At 37.4% G+C, this 15593-nt stretch overlaps 1 long non-coding RNA gene across 1 annotated transcript in view; it reads left to right on the top strand.

The window, feature by feature from the left end:
* The window catches only part of LOC120099675 (uncharacterized), a 57364-nt gene extending 47338 nt beyond the window's left edge, over positions 1-10026 (top strand). The window contains exons 2-3 of the long non-coding RNA XR_010062046.1: positions 1138-1334; positions 2288-10026. This is a non-coding gene — a long non-coding RNA (uncharacterized LOC120099675). The remainder of the gene's footprint in view (positions 1-1137; positions 1335-2287) is intronic.
* Positions 10027-15593: the final 5567 nt, after the last annotated feature.

A 15593-nucleotide genomic window follows, 5' to 3' on the forward strand; every position in this document is an offset into this window, starting at 1 on the left:
CTCATGGCTTTTATAATTTTTCCCAGAAGAGAAAGGTCCTAAGGAAGAAGGGAAAGACAAGTATTGTGTCCTCAGCTCAGAGTACAGTCCTCCTTGCTTTGGATTCCTATAGTGAAGTTTGGGTCTGACACTGATAACTGGGAGAGAGAAGTGCTTCTATTTGAGATTTCTTCATCTCAGTCTTTCCACTAGTATTACTCTGACTACCATTCCCTGACAGTTACCATTTAGATTTCTGAGTCAATAGGTATGATTAGCTGGCAGTTAACTTTTCTTTTTTTCTGTCATTTTTTTTTTATTTTTTAAGCAATTTTTATTACTTTTCCTAATTGGATATTTTTATATTTACATTTCAAATGTTATTTTTATCCCAGTTTCCTGTCCATGAGATCCCTAAACAGTCCCACTAACCTTCTCCTATAACCCCCCTTACTGTACCTTGACATTTCCTTGAATTGGGAGGCAAACCTAGGGAGGAGCAAGGGCTTCTCCTTCCATTGGGGCTCAACAAGACCATACTCTGATACCTATGCAGTTGGAGCCATAGTCTGTCTATGCCCAGTCTTTGAATATTGGTTTAGTACCAGAAATCTCTACTTAGTTGAATTGTTGTTCTTATGGGTTTGAAAGTCCATTCAGTTGTAATCCTTTCTTATCATCTTAAAACAAGAGGTCCATTTTCAGTTCTCTGGTTTGCCACTAACATTCACTTCTGTATTTGACATGCTCTAGCTGGTTCTCTCATGAATTATCTATATCCAGTTCCTGGCAGTATGATCTTCTTAGCTTCAATCATCCTATCTAGTTTTGGTGCCTGGTATATCTATATATCTATATCTATCTATATCTATCTATATCTATCTATCTCTATCTCTATCTCTATATCTTTATCTATATCTATATCATCTATATCTATACCTAAAATATATATCTATATCATCTATAACTATATCTATATCATCTATATCTATAACTATATCTATACCTATTTCTATATCTATCTATACCTATATCTATATCTATCTATCATATATATATATATATACTTTATATATACTTTTAAACTTATATATACTTTTGGTGGCTCCTACAACTACGATTTTTGATGGAATATTTACATGGATTGTGCCTAACTAGGTCAAGAATATATGATCCACAAATGACAATGCCAAATAGACTCCCTCCTGTTCTCATAACCTACTGAAGTTGAGGTTTCACTGGACCTCAAGCCATTCCTCTTGCTGCCCATCACCCAGAAACTAATGTTTGGCCTGAAGGAAGAATCATGGTAAAACATCCAAAATCATCAAGTCTTTCCCTGGACAAACAGGAAGGTTGGTATTAGAGAAAAGATATATAATAGAACTACAGAACCAAATTCTATAGTCCATGCTGTCCTTTGCTTAACTGATGTCTGGTAATTTATAGATAAAATAAGGATTGGGGAGTTGATCATTTGAAGTAGGTACACTATATTTCCACTCTTATATTCACTCTATAAGTGGGCCCCATTAGTTGACAAATTCATTGCAAAAATGGAATTGGAAAAATGAAATTTTTGAATACACATGCAGGAACATAAATGATGCCCATGGTCCATGAATTTCCAGTCACAAAATGTAGCACAATATTCATTCAATTAAAGGTATGTAGGGAAAATAGTGGCAACTAGGAAACAGATTAAACCTAGGGAATTGAAATTTATGTCAGAAGGTTGGAAATTGGAGTAAATTAAATCTCGAGTAGAATCTCCTTCCTTCCTTGGTCCTAGATCTTTTCTACCCATGACAAACCCCTGAATAACTTTCTTCATTCAGAGCATGTGATCACTAATGAAGAAGAGAGAAGTCTCCAGCTTTAGAGAGATGTAGCATGTAAAGATTTCTACTGTGTCACAGGAAACACTCCTGGAAAGGCCACCTCCAAATCTGGTCAATGTAAGGAAAGCTGTTCAGCAGGTAGGCCATGGCACTTCTCAGTGACATCATCATTAGACCCTCCATGAAAAATCTCTTGCATCCTGGAGAACACTAGCTTCCTCTGTGACATCACAAGGTTTATCTTGACAGCAACTACCTCTCAGATATTCCTTCTATATATCTATGGTTTACTATTTGGCCTCTAATTCGGAGTAAAGAGCCATTTGGAAGGGAGAACAGATAGGATGAAGAGATCAGAGATGGGGAGAAGGAAGCTGGCCTTCTGTCTTGATATAAAATAAAAGAAGAAATATGTGGTTCTAGGGAAAATACCCTGGGAAGATGACTATAGTTATTTTGTTCTCTAGGTGCACCGAGCTCTTGGAGAAGTTGCTGAACATCCTAAAGACTTTTGGGCAGATGGATACCCCTTTTTAGATTTCAATTGTCCTGGGGATTGTATGGCTGGTGGTCAATGTATTCCAGGAAGAGTACTAGAGCCAGATTGATTTTTAGATGCATGGGCTAATGGCATAAGGTCCAAATGATTTTTTTTGATGTGGACATTCCGTCAGACCTTTGGAAATATAAAAGGGTTTTGTATTTTTGAAGTCTAATTTGCACAATAACAAATCACTTTGAGCATCTTTGGAGGACATGAGATGTCCAGCATTCCCTTGAAAGGATTGGTAACTTTCCACATTTCCTTCGTCATTTTTTGAAAATTCCACGGCCCTTTGGACAGATGGAGAATGTGTGGGACTCACCTGAGGAGTAGTTGTAGCTTTTGGTGTCTCTTTTGCAGAAGAAGATAGCACAAGATTTCTTTTGGCAGAAGGGGGAAGGTTGAAACTGTCTTCCTTAGAGGAGAAATTTTTCAAGACTCCATCAGAAGGAACAAACCTTAAACCACTGTTTCTAGAAACTGGATGCCTGTGGTCCATTTTGGTTGAGGGAGAATATCGAGTATTTCTGCCCAGAGTGGACATGTGAAAGAAATCTATTTGGGTAGATGGGGATAGTTGTAAAGCATGCTGTTCAGATGCAGTAGATCCTAAGACATCCTTCTCAGATGAGGAAGGTCTTAATGTACCTTGTACATGTTTAGAAATCCTGACTGACATCAAAATGGGGTGCAGGTATTAGAGCTACCTCTGAAGATGAGACCTCTCCTACAGCATCATGGGCATATGTGAGAGGGCTGAGAGCCTCATGAGCGGATAAGGATGTTTCTACATATTGTTGACTAATTGAGGAAGTTCCAAGAAATATTTCTTTTGCTAGAGAAGAGGAAACAGACTTTCGTATAGAAGAGTCAGTTTCCCTAGCCTGCTTGACAGGCAAAACAGGTTCCAAGGCCCCTTCAGAAGGTAAGGAAAAGTGCAGAGCCATTGAAGTATTTTACAAATGTTCTGGGTCCACTTGTGGGTATAAAGAAGGACAGGCAACCCTTTCTGCATATTTGGAAGAGTGTGTAGCATCTTCTGTAGTTGGGGAAGATGGCTAATCTTGAGGAGATAAGGAAGTTCTATAGACTCCTGTGAAGTTTGCGGAGGTCATATGCATTCTTTTGCACTAATGGAATCCAAGGAATCCCTTTCCTCAGATTTCGGGGATGCTACAGACACTGGTGTTTGCATATCATGTTCCCCTACTCCTGGTTCACATATGATTCGACCCATAACCTTCTCTACAGATGGAATATGTCCTAGAACATCTTTTGCACATGTGTCCAATCCACAAGCCAATCCTAAAGATGTGGCTGTGGGTAGAACTCTTTTGTAGATGTTTCTTGTCTCACAGAATCTTTATGAGATAGAGTACTACTCAGAGAATACTGCTCAGTTTTGGAAATTCTAGCATCTCTGATTTATATGTGGAAAATTTTGGAACCTCTCCGTTCAGGACAAAATGACCTAGAGTCCCCTGAGTATGTAGGAGATGTTTTATCTTCTCTGCACATTGTATAAATATGGAGCCTGCATGGCTCATTGACTGTGTGTTGTGATAAACCTGGCTCTTTTGAGCCTAATGACAAGTCACGTGGGTCCTTTTCAGTGGTAGAAGATATTTGAATAATTCTCTGTTGTATAGGGACATTTGCAGTACAAGGGGAAATGGTGAGGGTGCTAGAACATATTTTTTTATGTTCGGAAGGCGTAAGAGTTCCTTGGGTGGACTCAGAATTTTCTAACACATCTTACGTGTGTTTGGAATTCTCAAGAGCCCCTTCTGAAACTGGCAGTGGTCCTTGAACTAATGGTGTAAATGCAGAAAATTTTGTCTCTGCTTGGGCTGGTATGTGTGTTATGAGGTTCACTTGGGGATTTTGTCCCCCTTGGACCATAAGTGATTATTTAAGCCCATTTTTAATAGTATAGGACATTGAAGGTCCTCTTGGTTTAATAGGGTACTTCTGAAATTCCCTTTGTCAGCAGAATCAGGTTTCAAACTCATTTTACCCGAAGCAGATTGCATAAGGCACTTTGGTGGAGATGGGAGGCATATTTGTCTGTCTTTGTGAGTGGACATGGCTCTGATCCCTGCTTTGGCAGCTGGCCAAGGTAGTAAAGTCTCATGGGGAGACAGGGCAGGATTTAATCCATTTGTGGAATATGAGAAATCACAGAGATAACCTTTAAGAGAAGAACTTTTGCAGCCCTCTTTGTCTGATGGGATTTGTTGTACTCCCCTTGAACAGAAGGGTCTTTTCCAATACACTTTGGAGGAGAATTGGAAAGACTGGAGACCTGTAGGATAGGGAATGAACATTTGAATCTCCTTTGGAAACTCTGTGGGACAGAAAGCTGATCACCCAGAAGAGTGGGCAATACTGAGACCACAGGGAAGGAGAGATTGCCACTTCTGATCACCGGTGCACACATTCCTAGCCCAAGAGGAAACTGCAGAGTGCCTCTGGACACATGAATATAGGAGTAGTCAAGCTTCAGGAGCCCTGCAGTACAAACTGCTCCTGGATCTGAACTGGTCCTAACATTATTCTACACCCTAATCTCATGTGGGTTGAGGAAGTCTTAGATTGTCAGAGGGGCAGAAACCCCTGAGAACTCTGCTCACAGTCCTGACTCAAGAAAAAACACCTAGCTCCATCTGGGCCTCCTGTTAATAGGGACCTAGGGGCAGTAGGGGCAGAACATTTTTGGTTGCAGCCTTCATGGAAATCTGCAAGTCAGCCCAACGAGTGACTTCAGGCCTGAGACAAGAGGTGAATCAAACTTTTCTGCTTGAAGTGAGCTGAGTGGTGGTCTCAGGACACACAAAGGCAGAACTGCCCTGGGACCAGTCAGTTCCAGTTTCTTGCAGGCTCCTGAACTTCTGTGGTCCTGGCCCAGAGCTCCCTGATTCTAGATGCTGTGGGAGAGAGAGCTTATCACCCAGGAGTGTGGGCAATACCAAGCGTACAAGGAACAGAGACTGCCACTTCTGCCCACCATTGCCCACACCTCTAGCCCAAGACAAAACTGCCTAGTGCTTCTGGACACAGGAATATAGGAGGAGTAAATCTAAAGGAGCACCATGTTCCAGACTGTGCCTGGATCTGAACTGAACTGGTCAAACAGCTCCTTGTACCAAAATCCTGAGTGTGGGGGAACTAGACCTTCAGAGAAGCAGACACTCCTGGGAAACCAGAGAGGACTACACTCTGCCAAGATTCCTGACTCAAGAGGAAAACATTTTGTGCCATCAGTGTCCCCACCCTACAGTGGGACCTAGGAGAAGTATGGGAACTTCCTTCTCGTTCCCGCCCACAGGGAAAGATGAAAGGGAGTGGACAGGAGCAACTACATGCCTGAGAACAGAATACTTTGTTCCCATAACTGGGTAAAACAAAACAGGAAAACAGGTCTACAGCAATCCTGACACACAAGCCTACTGGGCGGTCAACCACCGACAGAAAGACCAAGAGAAGCTAGCTACAGAGACAACCTGATGGCTAGTCAGGAACACAAGCAACAGAAATCAAGACTACTTAGGCACAACAGAACCCAATTCTCCCATCAAAACAGTGTATATCTAAACAAAAGCAAGATCTAGATTTAAATTCACATTTTATCATGACGGGGGAGTGTGTTAAGAAGGTCATAAATAACTCCTTTAAGAATACAAAGGACAATAGAAAATACAGAAGTAAACAAGTAGAATCCCTGAAAGAGTGAACTCAAAAGTACCTTAAAGAACTACTGGAAAAACTGCAAAACAGGAGAAGGAAATATACAAAACCACCCTGGAGTTAAAAATAGAAATAGACACAATAAAGAAAGCACAAGGAAGACAACTCTGAAAATGGAAAACCTAGGAAAGAGACCAGGAGTCACAGGTGCGAGAATCACCAACAGGATAAAAGAGATTGAAGACATAATCTAAGGAGCACAAGATTCCATAGAAATCATTGACACAACTGTCAAAGATAATTTAAATGGAAAAGCAGCTAGCCCAAAACATAAAGGATATGCGGGGCACAATGTGTAGATCAAACCTAAGCTTAACAGGTATAGAAGAGAGTGAAGACTGTCAACATCAAGGGACAGTAATATGTTCAACAAAATTATAGAAAGAAACTTCCCTAATCTAAAGAAAGAGATGCCCATAAACATACACAAAGCCGACAGAACTCCAAATAGATTGGACCAGAAAAGGATATCGTCCCATCACATAATACTCAAAACACCAAAATCGAAAAACAAATAAAAATATTAAGAGCAGTAATGGAAGAGGTCAAGTAACATATAAAGACAGACCTATCAGAATTAAAACAGAATTCTCAGCAGATACTACGAAAGCCAGAAGATCCTGGACAGATGTCATACAGACACTAAGAGAACAAAAACACCATCCCAGGATACTGTATCCAGCAGAACTCCTAATTAACATAGATGGAGAAACCAAAATATTCCATGACAAAACCAAATTACAGAATATCTTTCTACATATCCAGTCCTGCAAAGGACCCTAACTGGCAAGCCCCAAAACAAGGAGGCAAGTAACATCATAGATAAAGCAAGAAATTAATCTTTTCACAACAAATCGAAGAGAAGCACACAATCATTTTCTAACCTGCAATTATGAAAATAACAGAAAGCGACCATCACTATTCTTTAATATCTCTCATCATCAATGGACTCAATTACCCACTAAAAATACACAGATTGACACACTGGATATGTATTGAGGACACAGCGTGTTGCACTACAGGAAACACACTTCAGAGACAAAGACAGACACTACATCAGAGGAAAAGACTGGAAAAAAACTTTCCAAAGAAATGGTCTGAAGAAGCAAGCTGGAGTATCCATTCTAATATCATACAAAATCAACTTTCAACCGAAAGTCCTTCAAAAGCATAAGGAAGGACACTTCATATTTATCAAAGGAAAAATCCACCGAGATGTACTCGAAATCATAAATATCTATGCTGCAAATACAAGGGCACCTATATACAAAGAAGAAACCTTACTAAAGTCAAAGAACATATGGCACCGCAAATAATAAGAGTATGAGATTTCAACACCCCATTCTCACCACTGGACAGATCACGGAAAGAGAAATTAAACAGATACATAGAGAGACTAACAGAAGGTATAAACCAAATGGACTTAACAGATATTTAGAGAACATTCTATCCAAAACAAAAGGAAATACATTATTCTCACCACCTCATGGCCCTTTCTCCAACACTGATCATATAATCAGTCAAAAAGCAGGCCTCAAAGGATACAGAAATATAGCAATAATTCCATGCACTCTACCAGACTTCCATGGGCTAAGGCTGTTCTTCAAAAACAATCAGGAAAGAACACCAACATATATATGGAAGTTGAATAATGCACTACTCAATGATAATGTGGTCAAGGAAACATTAAAGGAAGAAATTAAAGACTTCTTCTAATTCAATGAAAATGAAGGTACAATACACCCAAACTCTTGGGACACAATGAAAGCTGTTCTAAGATGAAAACCCATAGCTCTGAGTGCCTACAGAAAGAAACAGGAGAGAGGATACATCAGCAGCTTGACAGCACACCTAAAACCTCTAGATTAAAAAGAAGCAAATACACCCAGGATGAGTAGAAGTCAGGAAATAATCAAACACAGAGCTGATATCAACCAAGTAGAAAAAAAGGGACTATACAAAGAATCAACAGAACCAATACCTGGCTCTCTGAGAAAATCAACAGTATATATTAACCCACAGCCAGACTAAACAGAGGATACAAAGAGTGTCCAAATTAACAAAATCAAATATTAAAAAGGGAGACTTAACAGCAGTATCAGAGGAAATTTAAAAAAAAATCAATCTACTACAAAAGCCTATGTTCAACAAAACTTGAAAATCTGGAGAAAAAGAACAATTTCCTAGACAAATACTAGGTACCAAAGCTAAATCAGGAAAAGATAAACCATTTGAACAACTCATAACTCCCAAAGGAATACAAGCAATCATCAAAACTCTCCCAACCAAAAAGAGTCCAGGATCAGATAGGTTTAATGCAGAAATCCATACAAAATTCACTGAAATTTTCATAACAATACTGTCCAAAGTATTCCATAAAATTGAAAAGATGTAGTACTACCGAATTGCTTTCATGAAGCCACAATTGCTGTAATAACTAAAACACAGAAAGACCCAACAAAGAAAGAGAACTTCAGACTAATTTCTCTTACCAATATCGACACAAAAATACTCAAAGAAATTCTTGCAAACCTAATCCTACATCACATTAAACAATAATACACTATGATTAAGAAGGATTCATTCCAGACTTGCAGGGATGTTTTAATACAGAAAACCAACAATCTAATCCATTGCATAAAGAAACTCAAATATGAAAATCTTTCATTAGATGCTGAGAAAGATTTTGACAAAATTCAACATCCCTTGATGATAAAAGTCCTGGAAAGGACAGATATTTAAGGCCCATACCTAAATATATACAGCAAATACATAGCTAACATTAAACTAAGTGGAGAGAAATTTAAAGCAATCACACTGAAATCAGGGACTAGACAAGGCTGCCCACTCTCTCACAACTTATTCAATACAGTTCTAGACGTCTTAGTCAGAGCAAGCAGACACTAAAGTAGGTCAAAGGGATAAAGTTTGGAAAGGAAGAAGTCAAAATAGCACTCTTTGCAGATGATATGATAGTATACTTAGTGACCTCAAAAGTTCCACAAGAGAATTACTAAGCCTGATAAACAATTTCAGCAAAGGGCCTGGGGATAAAAATAACTCTGCACAAAAGCTAAACAAGCGGAGAAAGAAACTAGGGATATGACACCCTTCAAAATAGCCTCAAATAATATAAAATATCTCAGGGTGACTTTATCCAAGCAAGTAAAAGATATAAGCACATGAGCAGAACATCATGTCTCCGAAGAAAGTGAAAAAGATTTCAGAAAATGGAAAGATCTCCAATGCTCATGGACTGGCAGGATTAATATAGTAAAAATGGCAATTATACCAAAAGCAACCTACAGATTCATTCCAATCCCCATCAAAATTTCAGTCCAATTCTTCATGGAGTTAGACAGAACAATTCATAAATTCTTCTGGAAAAAAAAACCCAGGATAGCTAAAACTGTCCTCAACAATAAAAGGACTTCCCTGGGAATCACTATCCCTGAACTCAAGGAGTATTACAGAGCAATAGTGATAAAAACCATATGGCTTTAAGTCAGAGTCAGGCATATAAACCAGTGGAATAGAATTGAAGACCCAGAAATGAACCCATGGTCACTTAACTTTTGAGAATGGAGCCAAATCCATCCAATGGAAAAAAAGATAGCATTTTCTGCAAATGGTGTTGGTTCAACTGGAGGTCAGCATGTAGAAGAAGGCAAATTGATCCATACTTACTGCCCTGTAGAAACCTTTAGTCCAACTAGATCAAGGACCTCCACATCAAACCAGATACACCCAAACTAAGGGAAGAAAATTGGGTAAGTATCTCAAACACATGGGCACTGGAGAAAATTTCCTGAATAAAACAAAAATGGCTCATGCTCTAAGATCAAGAATTGACAAATGTGATCACATAAAATTGCAAAGCTTCTGTACGGCATAGGACATTGTTGTTAAGACAAAATGGCAACCAACAGATTGGAAAAAGATCTTTACTAATCCTATAACAGATAGAGAGTTTATATCCAAAATATTCAAAGAATACATGAAGTTAGCCGGCAGGGAGACAAAGAACCCTATTGAAAAATGGGGTTCAGAGCAAAATAAAGAATTCACATCTGAAGAATATCGATTGGCAGGGAAATACCTAAAGAAATGTTCAACATCTTTAGTCATAAGGTAAATGCAAATCAAAACAACCCTGATATTTCACCTCACACCAGTCAGAATGGCTTAGATCAAAAACTCAGCTGATAGCAAATCCTGGCGAGGATGTGGAAAAAAAGGAACACCCCCCATTTTTGGTGGGATTGGAGACTGGAACAACAATTCTGGAAATCAGTCTGGAGGTTCCTCAGAAAATTGGACATTGATTTATCTGAAGACCCAACTATACCTCTCTTTGGCATATATCCAAAGATGCCCCAACATGTATCAAAGACACGTGCTCCACTATGTTCATAGCAGCCTTATTTATAATAGGAGAAGCTGGAAAGAACCTAGATGCTTATCAACAGAAGAATGGATACAGAAAATATGGCACATGTTCACAATGGAGTGTCATTAAGAGATACCAACTAAATAACGATGGAGAAACTTTACTGGCTCTTTATCTGATGTATGGATCATATCTATAAGACACAAAATACCTTATTCATCAGAAATAAAGTAATGCAATTAAATATGCAATATGGTTGATTAAATGCTTAAAATAATGGCACAGTAATTATCAAAAATTATATGAAAATTACTAAACCCACAAATCGTTGATGAAATACAAATACAAATGACAGTGTTTGAATAGTGTTGCTGGAACAAAGAACCCTGGTATATGTTTGTTGGATCTAAAATTCAATATAGCTACTAAAGAAATTAATATAAAACTGAAAACTGAAATTATTTGTGATTCAATAGTAACACTGAAGGAATATGTACCTTGAGGAATATGTCTATTCCAGGTATAACTCCATGACTGTATTTACCTTCTCACTGTTCAAAATATCCATGTTACAAAATTGGAAAAATAATTTATATAGGCACCAGACCTTTTTTTTAACCATAAAAAGAGCAAAATTATATCATTGGCATGGATATTGATGAAACTAGATATCATTGTGCCAGTTGAAAATCCAGAAATATGAAGACAATTATATAAATTTTATGAAAATGGCCAACTGCTGTTTGTTTGACTTTGAAGCCTCTACTATAGAAGGAAAGTCAGATGTCATGTTGTAAACACGGTCACATTTTCCCCATGGCTCACATGGCCATAGAGAGGATCCTACTATTCCTGTTTTGCTAAATGGCCATGTTGTTAAACTGCCTTCCAATACTAACTGTTTTTATCCATACATTACTACTTTTATGATCTGTGGTCAGAGAAATGTATAGGTGTACTGTGCAGTAATCACTGTTGATCTGTGTAACTTATATAAGTGCTAAGACCATGAGAAGAAGAAAGCTGAGCATAAGGATGGGGAAACAGCAGAAAAGGAGAAGGCCAAATTGGGGAGTGAGAGGATCCAACCGTGACATCTAGAGATGAAACAGTTGTCGGACCAATGGACTCACTGCATCTACAGTCGTATGCACAAGTCCTGTACACAGTTAAGACAATGAATTAGGGAAGATCCCAACAGGCAGTAATCAGTGAACCAATAGATTATAAAGAAAATAAAACAGGAAAATATAAAGAAAATGAAGCTGGAAATGGAATGAATCCAGAGAGAGTAGAACCAAGTTAAGGATCGGTGTGATCAAGGTACATTGTATTCGTGTGTGAAGAATAAATAAAATTCTAAAATAAGGAAAAAGTTCTGAAAATATATTAAGGATTTTTATATCCTATGGAAGTCATTTTTTCCCAAAAATAGAATGGAGAATCCTACCTTTTTGTAAGTTGCAGAAAATTCAGTGAAAATATGTAGTTACATTAGTTCAGTGCATGCTGTCTGCATTATGGAAATATCAAACTGAGACTCATTAATCTGTACAGTTAACTTATATCACCTGTTCAAATAAAATAAAATAAAACACTGTGTAATGATCCACCAAAACCAAACTGCACACTAGAGATTGAAATGCAAACCTAAAAATGCCCAGTTCTTAACCTCAACAATTTTACTCTTTGAAACTCCAAATACTTATGAATATAAAAGTTCTAACCTGATAATCAGCATATCTTATGGTGTCTCTGTGACTTATATAGTAAGACTTTTAGAGTTGCACATTGCCATCAATTATGTCATTCACTTTTAAAATCCTAGGACAACAAGATCTAAAATTCATGGGCTTTGGTCCTGACAGCCAGGGAGTGCACTCTGTACATGATCACTTTATATTAATTAGCTAAACTCTGAAAGGCAATTTGCTGCCTCACATAATTAAATTGATTCATTGCTATGGTTATGGTAAGGGTTTCATGTGAATATATATATATATATATATATATATATATATATATATATTTCTCAGGACAAATTTGCTTTCTCTTGTAATGGATAGTGGGCTATTGATGAGCTTAAACCTCTTCCTTCCCAACATAGCACTTACAATAGATTATTTTTCACTCTCGATCCTAGACACAATAAAGATAGGAAAAACACTGAATATATTATGGGCTTTGTTCTCTGCCCCAAAAGATCGTTTTTGACTTCTTCATCATATTCACCACCACAACCAACACCACCACCAACACCACCACCCCCTCCACCACCATCATCAACATCAACATCATCATCTTCATCTAATTTACATGAAATTGAATTTGGAATCTTGTTACACCAAAGGATGAAATGAGAAGTATTTTGCTTGAAGAAGAGATGTTGATTAACACTAACTCCTGTACAGTCATTTTAATGTTATAAAGACATTATCAAGGTTTCTTCAGATGATTGATTGAAATGCTAGCATGCTGTACATCAGGGTTTGAAATTCCTGTTGAGAGAGAATGATCTTTTACAGCAAGGCCTTCATTATCAAACTTTAATTTAACCCATCTACCAACGAAGTGAAATTGTCCCAGAAATAAAATAGTGCCTCTCCAGAAACAGCTTTTATCCACTGATACACATCTACTTCTATTTCTTAATTGTCATGCTGATGTGGGCTTAGGATACAATATATTCTGAATTATTAATGGTATTTTAGTATTATTTGGGTTAATTGTGAAAATTTCAAAGGATCATACCTCTTCCTTGATTGTATCCCATACATTTAATTTGATCTTGAAGAGTTGCATGAAAACTGAAGTATCGAAAATGTATATCTTCCCATTGAAAATTTCTAACATCCATCATGTGAAACTCCCACTGGACTTCCGTGGATTAATATCTCTGAAAGCATTTAAAGAATTTCCTATTGCAATATTGCAACTCTACAGAAGCTTCACTCCCATAGTTGCAGTTCCAGATTGGCTGTAAACAAATAATTTTCCTTGCCTTGGAAAGGGTTTAAAATATTTTTATTAACTTTTAATATAAAATTTGTTAAGCCTTTGAGAAAAGTGGGCAGACAGGCACTAGAAAGTATGTTTTTTAAAATTCTTTTCTTAAAATTTGACTTTTTCATGCAATGTATTTGAATTATGATTTCCCTTTCCTCTATTCCCTCCTTCTTCTATTCCTCTCCAGTCATCTGTATCTACATTCTTCTGACTCTCACTAGAAAACAAACAGTCATCTAAGGGATAAAAATAAAATGAAAGTTCATGAATTTGAATAGAACAAAACAACAGATAGAAAAGAGCCAATGCAGGCTACAAGAATCTGATACAGACACAGAGACACAGACTTCCATTCACACAATCAGGTATTTCATGGAAACAGAAAACCAAGAAAAAATATATACACAAAGCATACAGAGTAAAAATTAATAGATAAATAAATAAATAAATAAATAAATAACAAAAGGAAAAAGACATTCCGAATAAAAACTCCTGTCATATTATGAGACAAGGATCCCCCAAAGATGTTGTTCAGTTCCCTTATTTCTTTATACGAATTCTACCCTTAAAATTAGTTTGGTTACCCAGTGAGATTCCCTTGGAGAAAACTAAGTTTTCATTTTCAAATGATTATCCACCGGAGATAACTTCCAGTGTAGAGATAAGGTGATATGCAGGGCTTGGCCTCTTTCAAGGGCTAATTAATAGGTAAGGAAATCTGTGAGGTGCTGTCTTCTGAGCTTGATACAGTTGTGGCACTCAGGAACTCAGAATACTTACATCTATCTGAACAGACCCTATATAATATTGACCCTGCCTATTCAAAGGAACTAAGCGAAGTGTTGGAGAATAGAAAATGATGTAGCCACTGGTGTCTTACAAGTTGTTAAGTGTATAGCTTCATGGTCTTTTTCACAAAAGTGACTCAGGTTAAATCCAGGGGGTCATGAAGGAAAAATAAAAGATATGCATGTGCTGAGGGGATTTGGTCTAAAGAGGATATGTTGGTTGGGGAAGATAAGATATTGGGAGTGTAGTGGGCTTCCATACATGTGTTGTGCATGTATGGAATTGTCAAAGAATAACTTGCTTTCTTAAAACTTCCAAATGTAACCACTAAGATCGGTTTGGCAGATATTCTTTCAAATCAGATCTATTTGTTTTTAAAATTGGATCTCATTGTGTAGCTCAAAATGACCTAGAACTCCCAGTGTTCTATCTACTGCCTCCCATGCTCGTGTATCAGGTTTACTCTACATTGACAAAATTATAGAATATATGTTAATCTTTTGTTTATAAAGTTTAATTACATAATGCAATATTCTCTCATTTGTTTTTCATTTAACAATATATCTTGAATACATGTGCATGAGGAATTTCTTCATGGAATATCATGCATTTAATAAATGGTAGATTACTCATTTGTTTAAATAATAACCTAATTGTGGCATTCAGATTATTTTCATTTTCATTAAGTAAAGTTCGCTACAGAAAATCAGCATGGACACTGACTTTGGCACTGTACTCAGTGGTGATTATTTACAATATATTTTGTTTAAATTACAAAACACATTGTTGGAATGATCTCAATGCTGTAAAGTAATGAAATACTTGTATAAATACTGCCAAATTTCCATCTCTGAAGACTATAATAAATACATAATGCTATCAATTTTTTGTGAAAGAACCCATAGTGTACCATTCAAAATTAAATGATACATATATTTTAAAACGGTATCAGTCTCTGATTTCTGTCAGTTGTTGGATTAGGGGAAGGATTGACGAAGTTGAAGTGGGGGGCAACCTCTATAGGAAGACCAGCAGTCTCAACTATTCTGGACTGTTGATATCTCCCAGACACTGAGCCAACAACCAGGCAGCATACACTATCTGCTCTGATGCCCTGACACATGTATAGCTGACGACTGCCTGATCTGACCTAATCCTTGAGAGTTTTGAGGCCCCAGGGATTATGGGGCCTGGCAGAATCTGGGGAACATCGTCTTGGAGTCAGGGAAGGAAGAGGTGGAATGGGATGAGTAACTGTGTGAGGGGACAAGGAGATTGTACAATGGAAGGAATGTAT

The sequence above is a fragment of the Rattus norvegicus genome (assembly GCF_036323735.1).
Source record: "Rattus norvegicus strain BN/NHsdMcwi chromosome Y unlocalized genomic scaffold, GRCr8 chrY_unlocalized_11, whole genome shotgun sequence".
Classification (NCBI taxonomy): domain Eukaryota; kingdom Metazoa; phylum Chordata; class Mammalia; order Rodentia; family Muridae; genus Rattus; species Rattus norvegicus.